This window comes from Peromyscus maniculatus, chromosome 6, assembly GCF_049852395.1.
Source record: "Peromyscus maniculatus bairdii isolate BWxNUB_F1_BW_parent chromosome 6, HU_Pman_BW_mat_3.1, whole genome shotgun sequence".
Taxonomy (NCBI): domain Eukaryota; kingdom Metazoa; phylum Chordata; class Mammalia; order Rodentia; family Cricetidae; genus Peromyscus; species Peromyscus maniculatus.
The window spans coordinates 85,002,489-85,015,094 of NC_134857.1; the positions used below are offsets into that span (position 1 = coordinate 85,002,489).

Consider the following 12,606-nt stretch of genomic DNA (forward strand, 5'->3'; position numbering starts at 1 on the left):
AACTCACAGAGATCCGCCTGCCTCTGCCTCCCAAGTGCTGGGATTAAAGGTGTGTGCCCCAACCCCCCCCCCTCCCCGCATGGTTTGGGTTTTGTTTTTGTTTTTTTTTTCTCGAGACAGGGTTTCTCTGTGTAGCTTTGCGCCTTTCCTGGAACTCACTCGGTAGCTCAGCCTGGCCTTGAACTCACAGAGATCCGCCTGCCTCTGCCTCCCAAGTGCTGGGATTAAAGGTGTGCACCACCACTGCTCGGCTGGTTTGGGTTTTTTGAGATAAGATTTTTTTCTGTGTAACTCTGGCTGTCCTGGATCTCACTCTGTAGACCAGGCTGGCCTTGAATTCACAGAGATCTGCCTGCCTCTGGCTCCTGAGTTCTGGGATTAAAGGCATTTGCCACTACCACCTTACTCTTATTCTTTTTTAAATAAATCTTTTCAAAATGATAATAAAAAAGTTCTTTTAACATAGAGTCTAGCTAAATTGCCTCAAGTTAGCCTCAAACTCACCTTCTTCCGCCCAGCAGTGGTAGTGCACGCCTGTAATCCCAAGCATTCGGGAGGCAGAGGCAGGAAGATCTGGTTCTGGAAAGAACCAAAAGAAAAACAAAACAAAAAAAACTTACCTTCTTCCTGCCTCAGTCTCTAGAACAGCTGGGACTCAAGTGTGTACCACCATCCTTGGGCTCTTTATTTCTTTATTTTTATTTTTTATTTTTGGGTTTTTTTTTTTTGTTGTTGTTGTTGTTGTTTTGAGACAGGGTTTCTCTGCATAGCTTTGCGCCTTTTCCTGGAGCTCACTTGGTAGCCCAGGCTGGCCTCGAACTCACAGAGATTCACCTGGCTCTGCCTCCCGAGTGCTGGGATTAAAAGCGTGCGCCACTACCGCCCTGCTTATTTTTGGTTTTTTGAGACAGGGTTTCTCTGTGTAGTTTTGGTGCCTGTCCTGAAACTCATTCTGTAGCCCAGGCTGGCCTCGAACTCACAGAGATCCACCTGCCTCTGCCTGCTGAGTGCTGGGATTAAAGGTTGGGTCTTTATTTATTTACATTTATATTTACTTATGGGGGAGGGCATGTGTATGAAAGTCAGAGGACAACTTGTAGGAGTTGGTTCTCTCCTTTAGGTGGAAACCTTTATGTGGGTTCTTCTACTGGTGATAGCATTTTTGCAGACTGGTAAAGCTTATGAAAATGGAATGCTAAAGAACAAAACAAAACAAAGACAAAAACAGGCAGGGGGCTGGAGAGATGTCTCAGAGGTTAGGAGTTCTTGCTGCTCTTGCAGAGGACCAGAGTTTGATTCACAGCATCTACATTGGGTGGTTCACAACTGCCTGTAACTCCAGCTCCAGGGAATCCTCTTCTGGTATTCACAGGCACCAGCACCCACATGTGTGTACATACACAGACACACAGACACACAGACACACACACACACACACACACAGACAGACACACATACACACACACAAACATACAGAGGCAACAAAACAAAACAAATCCAGAAAAGCAAAACCAAAAACAAGTTGGCCTGGTGGTAAGACCTATAAACCCCCAGCATTCAGGAGGCTGAGACAAGAGATATGGGAATTCAAGACCAGTCTGGGTTACACAGTAAGACTATCTCAAAAACAAACTAATCAACAAGGCCTGAACCAACAAGGAAGAGATGCATGTCTTTTATAGGAGGAAGGACAGGATGGACTTTAATTTGCAAGCTAACACTCTATCTAAAATAATTATCTACTCCTGCTAAGGAAATAGGAAATGAAACATTGAAAATAGCTTGGATTTGGAGGTGGTCTTCCTATGCTTTTTATTAGAGGATTAAAAAGCAATTATGTAGAAGAACCTCATTGGCAAATACAAAAACTATGAAATCTTATTAATTCACAATAATCAGTAAGAAAGCTAAATTGAAACAAGAGCTTTGAATCTTGTAACAGAATCACTGAAACTCCCTTGTTAATCTACCTATCTCTCTTCCATCTCTCAGTTTACCAGGTAGTCGGAAGAGGTCCCCATCCGTTGGCTCAGAACTGAACCCAGGACCTCACATAGGCTGGGTAAAGGCTCTACCACTGTCTTAGTTTCATTGCCTGTTACTGAAATAAAATACTCTGACAAAAACAACTTAAGAAAAGGTTTATTGACCTCACAGTTCCAGGTGACAGTCCATCGCTGTGGGAAGTTCAGGTGGCAGGAACTGGCAGCAGCTGGTCACATCACATCCACAGTCAAGAACAGAGAAGAGTGAACCAATGCACACATGCTAGTGCTCAGCTCACTCTTCCACTCTTAAGACAGTCCAGGATCCCTTGCCCAGGAATGGTGCCACCCACAGTGGATGGGCCTTCCCACCTCAACTAACATAATCAAGATAACCCACGCCTTTCCTGGAACTCCCTGTGGAGACCAGGCTGGCCTCTTGAGTGCTGGGATCAAAGGGTTGTGCCACCACCGCCCCGGCCCTCATTGGGATTCTTTGCCCAGGTGAATCCAGAGCACATTAGATTGACAACACTAACCTCAACCACTGAGCTAGACCTCCAATTTAGGAAGACGAGCTTTCTGCAAAGAAACAGAACACATGGGAAGCCAAAAGGCTGAAGGGTGGGACTATGAAACATGCCTGCATTTTCCTTATTTTCCAAATCTCCATTGCTGTGGATATCGCTCTATATAAATAAAACACTGATGGCCAGTGACCAGACAAGAAGTATAGGCGGGACAAGGAGAGAGGAGAATTGGGGAAACAGGAAGAAGGAGACACTGCAGCCACCGCCAGGAGAAGCAGCATGTAAAGAGGCCAGTAAGCCACAAGCAAGGTATAGATTTATAGAAATGGGTTAATTTAAGATAAAAGAACAGTAGGGCGGTGGTGGCGGCGGCGGCGCACGCCTTTAATCCCAGCACTCGGGAGGCAGAGGCAGGCAGATCTTTGTGAGTTCGAGGCCAGCCTGGGCTATCAAGTGAGTTTCAGGAAAGGCGCAAAGCTACACAGAGAAACCCTGTCTCAAAAAACCAAAAAAAAAAAAAAAAAAAGAGTGCATCTTTCTGCCAGGCGGTGGTGGCGCACGCCTTTAATCCCAGCACTCGGGAGGTAGAGGCAGGCGGATCTCTGTGAGTTTGAAGCCAGCTGGTCTCCAAAGCGAGTTCCAGGAAAGGCGCAAAGCTACACAGAGAAACCCTGTCTTGAAAAACCAAAAAATAAATAAATAAATAAATAAATATATATATATATATATATATATATATATATATATATATATATATATATGAACAGTTAACTAGAAGCCTGCCACGGCCAACTGGGGAGGGTGAGCAAGAGGGAGCGGGACAACAAACAGCAATTTTCAGAATAGCCTCAGTTACAGAGCAACTGTTTACTTATCTTTTTTTTTTTTTTTTTTTGGTTTTTCGAGACAGGGTTTCTCTGTGTAGCTTTGCGCCTTTCCTGGAACTCACTTGGTAGCCCAGGCTGGCCTCGAACTCACAGAGATCCGCCTGGCTCTGCCTCCCGAGTGCTGGGATTAAAGGCGTGCGCCACCACCGCCCGGCTATTTATCATTATTATTATTGGTCTTTTTTCTTTTTTTTAAGTTCTCACTCAGACTTGCTGTGTAGACCAGGGTGTCCTCCACCTTACAGAAATCCACCTGCTTCTGCCTCCCAAGTGCTGGAATTAAAGGTGTGTGCTACCACACCCAGCAACAGCATTTTTTGAAAAAAAGCTTAGTGGTGGTACATAATTGTAATCCTACTCAGGAGGCTGGGACAGGAGACAAGAGTTCAAAATCAGCTTGGGCTAGAGGGCAAGGCTGTTTCAAAATAAAAGCCTGGGGTTGGGGATTTAGCTCAGTGGTAGAGCGCTTGCCTAGCAAGAGCAAGGCCTTGGGTTTGGTCCTCAGCTCCAGAAAAAAAAAATTAAGAAATAAAGAAATAAAAGCCTAGTATAAACTGAGTCAAGCAGGCCTATGTTTAAATCTCCCCTCTATAGGATTTTACTTAAAAAAATTATTCAATTTATGATTGAGCATAAGACTACTTGGTGATACACTATGACTCTGGGAGGACAGGACTGTTCTAGGTTCTCTGTAGAAGGCCTTTATTTAGCTTTATGGCTGCGGGGACTGGGAGTTCCCAGAGTAATTCCCGGTATCCATCCTTCATTCCACTGGTTGTCAGTGGTCTTGGTAGCTCTCATAGCCTGAATTATGTGCTATTGTGTCGTAGTTAAAACCGATTTGGCTCTTTCATGGTATGGTTTTGTCTGAGCTGATCAAAGGACTACTGAAATAGAAAGGGTACAGAGGATAGAGTTAGAAAGGTCCACTTTTACTAATCTTTTCATTGAAAATAAAAATAAATACCCGTTATCTATCCTGTCTGAGCCTGATGCAGCCTGAGATGGTCATACCCAGTGCTCTACTTGGCTACCCAGACGCATGGCTTGTCTGCCATTTATGGTTTTCTTCCTCTCATTGGCCGCTGGCACAGTAGGTCCTTTCTCCAGAATTTAATTCTAGTACCTGCTGTGGCTAGTGTACGAAGGCAAAATAATGAGGTATGTGTACATATGGGTGGAATTCGGGAGTGGTGAAAAATAGTAACTCTAGCCAAAGTATTCTGAGCTCGGAGATTACACTCTAGACTTAGAGCAGACAAGCTGTAGGTAGTACAGAGAACAAAGGGAATTCTACTGCTACAAGATATCTCAGCTTCTGTTAAATTAGAGGTGGTTAAAAAAATAAAAAAGAAACTGGACGTAGTGGTGCGTGCCTGTAATCCATTCATTTAGGAGAGAGAAGCAGGGCAATCAGAAGTTCTAGGTCAATGGTCCTCCATCTTCCCAATGCTGCAACCCTTTAATACAGTTCCTCATGTTGGGGTGACCCCAACCATAAAATTATTTTTTTCTGTTACTTCGTAACTGTAATTTTGCTACTGTTACAAATCCTAAAGCAAATATCTGTGTTTTCCAATGGTCATAGGTAACCCCTATGAAAGGGTCATTTGACCTCCAAAGGGGTCAAGACCCACAGGTTGAGAATTGCTGTTCTAGATTATATCTGGCAACACAGTGAACTTGAGGCCAGCCTGGGATACATAAGATCCTATCTTTAAAAAAAGTGGCAGCCCATAGGAGGAATGTGCACTTTGACAGGACACTAAATGGCTCTCCTTAAGTTTTTGGCCTGAGACCAAATGTTCTAAGACACCAGAGAGAGAGAAAAAAAAATGTCCCTTTGGCTATGGAGTCAGGGTCATTCTAGTGCAAAAGATGAAGTGTAGCCATGGCGACCAAAGGAAGCACGAGTCTCTTTCAGGGGAGCACTATGCATGAAGCTGTAAAAGAACTATTCTTATTTGAGTCCTGATCTGCCAAAGGTGACAATGAAAAGCTCTCCACGTGGGGAAGGAGCGATTGCCAAGTCTTGTTACTATGATCCCTGTTCTAAGATTAGGCTTCTCCTTGGAGACCTTTCAAGTCACCACAGGTACCACTGAAGATATTTTGCAGAGGAAGCACCTTTTTGTCTGCCTTCTAAACACCAAATCAAAGAGCTTCGCTGGATAAATCCGTCTACTGCAATACTGTTTGGCCCACTCTCTGAACTTGCTTGCCCATTTCTCAGTCTGCACTGCCCCTCCACCCTGCCCCCAAGACACACACACACACACACACACACACACTAACATCCTGTGTTGTGTTTCTCCTTTATACTGATTAAAAACAAGGGCCAGACATGGTGGCACATGCCTTTAATCCCAGCATTCAGGAGGCCAGCCTGGTCTACGAAGCAAGTTCCGAGACAGCCAGGGCTACAAAGAGAAACCCGGTGTGAAACAAAACAAAACAAAACAATCCAAAAACTGAGTCTTACAAGTTTTATGGCTTCTTCCTTTATTTTGAAAAACCGAACCAAACCTTGTTAAACATTTATTTAGCACACAGAGGTCAGAAGATAATTTACAAGAGTCTGTTCTTTCCTTCCACCCTATGGGTTCCCGAGAATTCAAATCAGATTGTCAGGCTTGGCAGCAAGCTCTTTACCTGCTGACATCTCACTGGCCTCCCTTTTTGAACTCTTGATCTCAGTCTCTACCTCTAAGTGCTATCTTTTGAATTTAAAAAAAAAATATTAAATACGACATGGGCTTCACGTAGTGCCCTTTAAACATCTGAATTTGGATGCCTAGAGGCTTTGGTGGGTTCTCCCTCCTCACATTGATCATCTATCATTAGCTTATACTGGGCTGAAGGATTGTTTTTTCATGGCCCTTCAGGCTTTTCGATCTGTATAAACTTTAGGGATAAGTAATGTACTGATACATACCGAATATAAATGTTCTCCAGGAATAGGCAGCACTCAGGCAGAGGCCCCTTTTCTGCCAGTGAGGCAGGCCCCGAGTCTTTTGTGAGTGTGTGTGTATGTATGTGTATGCCAGTACATGCTGAATGAAGCCAGAGGACAATATTGACTGTCTTTTCTGCTACTCTCCACCTTATGTTTTGAGACAGAATTAGAACCCAGAGCTCACAGACTGAGCAAGAGTAGGTAACCAACGAGCTCCAGAGATCATGCCATCTCTACCTCCCCAGTACAAGTGTGTCCAAAACCACACCCCGCTACATGGGTGCTAGAGAGGCAAGCTTAGGTCCTCATATGTGCACGGCAGCACTTTGCCAATTTATGCCCCACCCCAGCTTTCTAAAAAAAGAAAAAAAAATTGATGCATGTATAGTGTGTGTGTGTATGTGTGGTGCCATGGCACAAACTTGTAGGCCAGAGGACAATTTTGTGGAGAGGATTCTCTCCTGCCATCTTAACAGTTTCTGAGGATTAAACTTGGGTGGTCAGACTCTCAGAGCAAACGATTCACTCACTGAGCCTTCTGGCTGGACCCAGTCCCCAGCTCATAATTCTAAATCAGCACCATAAAGTGCCACCTTCTACGTACCAAACTGTTCTGTGTGAACATGGTTCACTGAATGATAAGAGCATCTACTATAATGGGGAAACCTTTACATTTCTACCCAAAGAGGGATGCCATACTGTAAGACCACAAAAAGGTGCCCATATCAGAGCAAATAAAGGCACAACATCTGAAGCTATTTATTCATAGGCAGGGTCTCACTGTGTATAGCCCAGGTGCTGTGACCTCCTGTGTCTGCCTCCAAGACTGCTGGGATCATAGTACATGCTTGGCTATAACCCAGGGCTTGTAAAATATAGAGACAGGAAAAGCTACACTGTAGGTCTGATAGCTTCTGAACCTCACCTAGATACAGGTGTTACAGGTCATATGCTGTGCCAGACCTCATGGAAGATGTGGGGCTCTCACATGGCACCACAGATAATTTTTTTTTATTTATTGTGGTTCTAGGGATGGAACACAGGGCCTCATAAGTGCTAGGCAAGTGTTCTACTACTGTGTCATACCTCCAGCTCTATAGAGGACCTCAAAATTAAGTTCAAAATCTATGTCCAACATCTCTGCCTCCAACTTGGGTGCCTAGACTCACACTACTACTAATTCCGATGGGGAAGAGGCAGTAGTGACTTTCTGATGTTAAAAGCAGGTTTCATGGTCAACAGTTTTCATAATGGTTGTTTGGCCCTACCAAGAAGCTTACTAAGATGGCCTCAAACTCTGCATTTTCTCTTCTGGTATTAATAGCTACAGATGGCAACTTATACTCATGCATTTTTTATAATTTTTAAAATTATTTTTGTACGCATATGGGTGTTTTGCCTGAATGTAAAAAAAAAAAAAGTAGAAAATAGACACCATATGATTCTTTGACAAATATATCAGTGTATGGGCATACTCCCGTGTGCCCACCAAACCACCAGGACCCCCTCAGCACAAACGAAGCATTTTTGCCCAGGCACCCATACTAAAAAGTGTTGTAAGTAAGTGTTTACTACTTTGTCACATTGAAGAAATTTTTATGACAGGCAATTTGTTTTCTGTCAAACTAATTTGACCGAATTATCTCCTGTGAGCAGGAAGCCCGGGAAGCAGCAGATCAGGATGCTGAACTGGTGCAAGCTGGTGATAAAAGGTTCAAAATAGCAAGAGCTGAGGAGAAAGAGTTCAGAGCAGGCCTTGAGCACACCTTATCGTGACTGAGTTCCCCTTCAAAACACTTTAGAGACCCAGAGGAAGGCTTTGGGAAGCAGCAGGACCACAGCTGACTCACAAGCGCCTAGATGAGGATGCTTGGAACGAGAATGTTTGAAACTTTAGAGGGTCTTCAAGATGAGCATTTCCAGTGTTCACTTAGCCAGCTCTTGTTCCACACATGATTCAGCTCTATCCAACTACAAGCTCTGCCCCTTCCCATCTCTCCCACTTTCATACTTTTACAAAGACAAATTATAATGTTTATTCACAAACACTTGTAGATGTTTCCAAAAATTACCAATCACTTTTTATAAATATGGCCACTGGAGTGTTTATTTGGCCTGGCATTTGCAAACTTCATTTTCCGTATTAATTATAAATTGTGTGGGGTGTGTTCTTGGCTGAATAAGCTCTGTGTTTAAAAGAATTCTTTACTGTATTGTTATTGTTAGTAAAATGGGGTAATAGGAACTTCCTGTTTTCTATATCAAAAAAGTGGCAGAATTGAGGGAATGTAAGTTAAGTAGTTCCAAATTTCCAGAGGAAAAATGCTATGATTTTTTTCCTTTCCAGATAAAGTACATTGTCAGTATTTTTCAATTTGCATTTCTTATGCTGTCAGTAATTTATGAAGTTGTAACTCTTACCTTGAAATCTTACTATTTTTTATTTAACAATCTAATAAGTTCACAGTTATGAGCAGTTCCGGTGCAGTTGGGAAATCTCAGTAGTGTTCATGTGGCAGACCTTGTAAGTAAAATACACGGGTACTTTGGATAGCACATGTGAAGGGGATTTCTCTAAAACTGACCTCACTGGTTTCATTGTTGGCAAACCGACCTGTCCCATTCAGCATGGCCTTTATTGGTCCTGATGTAACAGAAAAGAGTATGTTCTCTCTCTAATTTATTTATTTATTTATTTTTTCAATAGATGCATGACCAGCAGACAGTATTAATTTGTCAGATACAATGTCAGGGCCTTCACAGCTGCCATGGGCTTTGTCCTCTCCATCCATCAGGTTCTTGTAAAAGTCTTTGATCGCACAGGAACTTCAGTAGTTTCCTGGTGAGGTGGAGGCTCACTCAGGCTGTTATCCACCTGCGTCTGGAGGAAGCGCGTAGTGTTCTCTAGCTTTAAATTTTTGAATCTGTTTCTCAGTTTATTTCCTCAATATGTCATGGCTTAAATTAGAACAAGGACTTTAATTGGTATTATCCCATTGTTTTCTCCAAATCACCTGCCCTATTGTTTGCTTTGCCTTTTTTTGGTTGTTGTTTGGAGTGCTGGATATCACATAAAAGTCCCTGTGCATGATACACAAGTGCTCGACCACTGAGCTACATGTTCAGCCTCCCGTAGTCCTTTTGATCTTCCCTCCTATGCATCTTGTAAATAGTAATATTAATTCATGGGCCAGCAAGATGGCTCTGTAGATAAGGAACTTGTTGGCAAGCCTGACAATCTGAGTTCAATGCCCACAGGTCTCATACACTGAGAGAATTGATTCCCAAAAGTTGTTCCCTAGCCTTCACACACACTCTACACAAGTTTAATTAAAAATAAAAATATTCATTCATAGATGGAGGACTTTTGAAAGATTTACTGATCACTTTTTAGCTCAGGCTTCTCAATATTTATCTTTTAACTTACTTTGGGAAGGGATTTGAAGCCAGAGTTCAGTTAATTAATTGTCCAGATAGCAATTGTGATTCCAAAGCCTAGACTCGACTCAGAACATTAAGTCCCTTTCTGCCCCATCCAGGTTTTACAGGGTCTGAGGTGTCTAGAATTTTGATAGCTCTCTCAGAAACTAAAATTATATAACAAGAATATGATCCTGCTCAGTGCCTTGGAAGTGGGGGCTAGTCAAGTGAGGGGCCTTCAGGGTTTAGAATTAGTTTTATGGAAAAAAAAATCCATTTATTCTTTTATAAAGTCCTTATAATGTACTTTTGATCATATTCCCCCTTCACCAACCTCTGTTAGCCCCTCCTGCTGAATACGTTCTTTGTAACTCTCCTGTCTATTTTGTTTTGGTGCCCCATTGCATTTAATTAGTGTCACTTCCGGTGAGCATGGGCTGGGGAAATCTATCTATCTATCTATTTATTTATTTGGAGACAGGGTCTCACTATTTAGCCTTGGCTGTCCTGGATCTCACTATACAGACCAGGCTGGCCTCAAACTCATACAGATCTGCCTGCCTGTCTCCAGAGGGCTGGGGACATGAAAGGTGTACACCACCACGCCTATCTTTCTTTTTTTCCTTTTTTGGGTGGTGCTAGGGACCCAACCCTGGGCCTCATGCACATTAGACAAGGACTGTACTTCTTAGCCTCCGAGCCATCTCTCCAGCCCAGTACTGTACTTCTTTAAGCTCCATCCATCGCCTTGAAAAAGCAGAGTTTTCAAAAGACTATTTTTTAAATGAAGAAAAAAATAAGTGAAATAAGAAAAAAACGGGCTGGAGATAAAGCTCAGTAGTGGAGAAGCACTTACCTCCAGCATCGGCGGTGGGGGGATGAGTAAAAATTGTTTAACTGTATTGTCATAGTAACCCTGAGGTAGGTTATATGAGGTGGGTATTATCTTTCTTGTACAGAGTGGAGAATGAGGTTTGCCTTGCCTAAGGGCACAGTACAAGCATCAAAGGTAGATGCTCCAGGTTTATACTGTGAATGTACCACTCTGTTTCCCACCACATTCCATAGTGCATACCCTTATAAATTCACACCTGCAATCGGGGTGCATGCCTGCAATCCCAGGGTGGGAGGGAGAGAGAAGCACAGATGTAAGAGTGTCCTCAGCCACACAGGTAGGGGTTGAGGCCAGCACAGGGTGAATGGGACCGTGCCTCAAGAATAAAACAACAACAAAACTCCAGATTCTTCCCATTTCTCTAGCTCACCTTTTCTTATTTATTTATTTATTTATTTATTTATTTATTTATTTATTTATTTATTTATTTATTGGTTTTTCGAGACAGGGTTTCTCTGTGTAGCTTTGTGCCATTCCTGAAACTCACTCTGTAGCCCAGGCTGGCCTGGAACCCACAGAGATCTGCCTGGCTCTGCCTCCCGAGTGCTGGGATTAAAGGCGTGCACCACCACCGCCCGGCTTCTAGCTCACCTTTTCAAACCATCTCCCTGAACACTTACCACCAGAATGTTCCAAGTACCACCCCCAGACTCCTAAAAATTAAATATGGTACCACTGAACACCCTAGCCTTAAACAATCCTCAAGCACCGCTGTTTTAAGTTCTAACCGCCCCAATGATCTGAAAAGCTTTACCCTTCTACTCTTTTTTGGAGCTGAGGCCCGAACCCAGGGCCTTGTGCTTGCTAGGCAAGCACTCTACCACTGAGCTAAATCCCCAGCCCCACCCCTTCTACTCTTTTATGGGATATAAAAGGCCAATTATTGCTCATAAGCAGTACTTGTCAGTGGATTTCAGACTGGAGCCTACCTAACATTTCTTACTGTGAGAAGGTTAGGTGACAGCTCAGGGCAGCTTCTCTTTAATCTCTGGTTCATCATTCACAAGAGAAACTACAGAGCCTATTTCAGAGAGTTAGGAAAAGGGAGTGTAGGTGAGGAGAGGCTGGAGGGCACATGAGGAGGAGAGCAGGGTTCTGGTATGCAGTAATCTTCAAAAAAATTTTTCTTGGCCGGGCGGTGGTGGCGCACGCCTTTAATCCCAGCACTCGGAGGCAGAGCCAGGCAGATCTCTGTGAGTTCGTGGCCAGCCTGGTCTACAGGGCGAGTCCCAGGAAAGGTGCAAAGCTACACAGAGAAACCCTGTCTCGAAAAATCAAAAACCCAAAAAAAATTTTTTTTTTCTTACTGGGTGTGGTGGCGCAGGACTTTAATGCCAGCACTCCCCAGGCAGAGGCAGGAGGATCTCGAGTTCGAGGCCAGCCTGGTCTACAGAGTTCCTGGGCAGCCAGAGCTACAGAGAAACACTGTCTTGAAACCCCCCCATACACACACACACACACACCAACCCCAAAAATACTAATTTACCTCTTCAAGGGATTTTGGTATCTGGGGTTAGTCAAGAATCAAAAATGGCTCTCGTGACACATCAGGCTCTGTAGTTTTGACTTTGAAGTGCTGGCCACTTCCTAGCGTGGTGACTTCTGCCAGTCAACCTCGTGAAGCCCGGGGTTCCTTATTTACAAAATCTTCCTAGTTAGAACCTACCTCATAAGGTTGTGAGGGTCATGAAAGTTAATTCTGGTGCAGTGCTTAGCATGCATCGGTCCCAACTCCACTAGCTATACTTCCATCCCGTCCCCCAAATTCAGTGTCCATAGAAACCAGGCCTGCGAGCGTGCTCCCCTCGGCGCTTCCGACGTGCACACCCTCCGCCCCAAGGCCAGTCTCTCCCGACCGAGTCGTCCTTTTAAACTCAGCGTTCATCAAATGCCACAAGTCAGGCTCTGTGACGAGACACTTGCGTAAAACTGC

At 43.7% G+C, this 12,606-nt stretch overlaps 1 long non-coding RNA gene across 1 annotated transcript in view; it reads right to left on the reverse strand.

Annotated features, from left to right (window-relative positions):
• Window positions 1-12,530, reverse strand: part of LOC121830281 (uncharacterized) — a 32,005-nt gene extending 19,475 nt beyond the window's left edge. Inside the window, exon 1 of the long non-coding RNA XR_006073422.2 lies at window positions 12,340-12,530. This is a non-coding gene — a long non-coding RNA (uncharacterized LOC121830281). The remainder of the gene's footprint in view (window positions 1-12,339) is intronic.
• Between the last annotated feature and the right edge of the window lie 76 nt (window positions 12,531-12,606).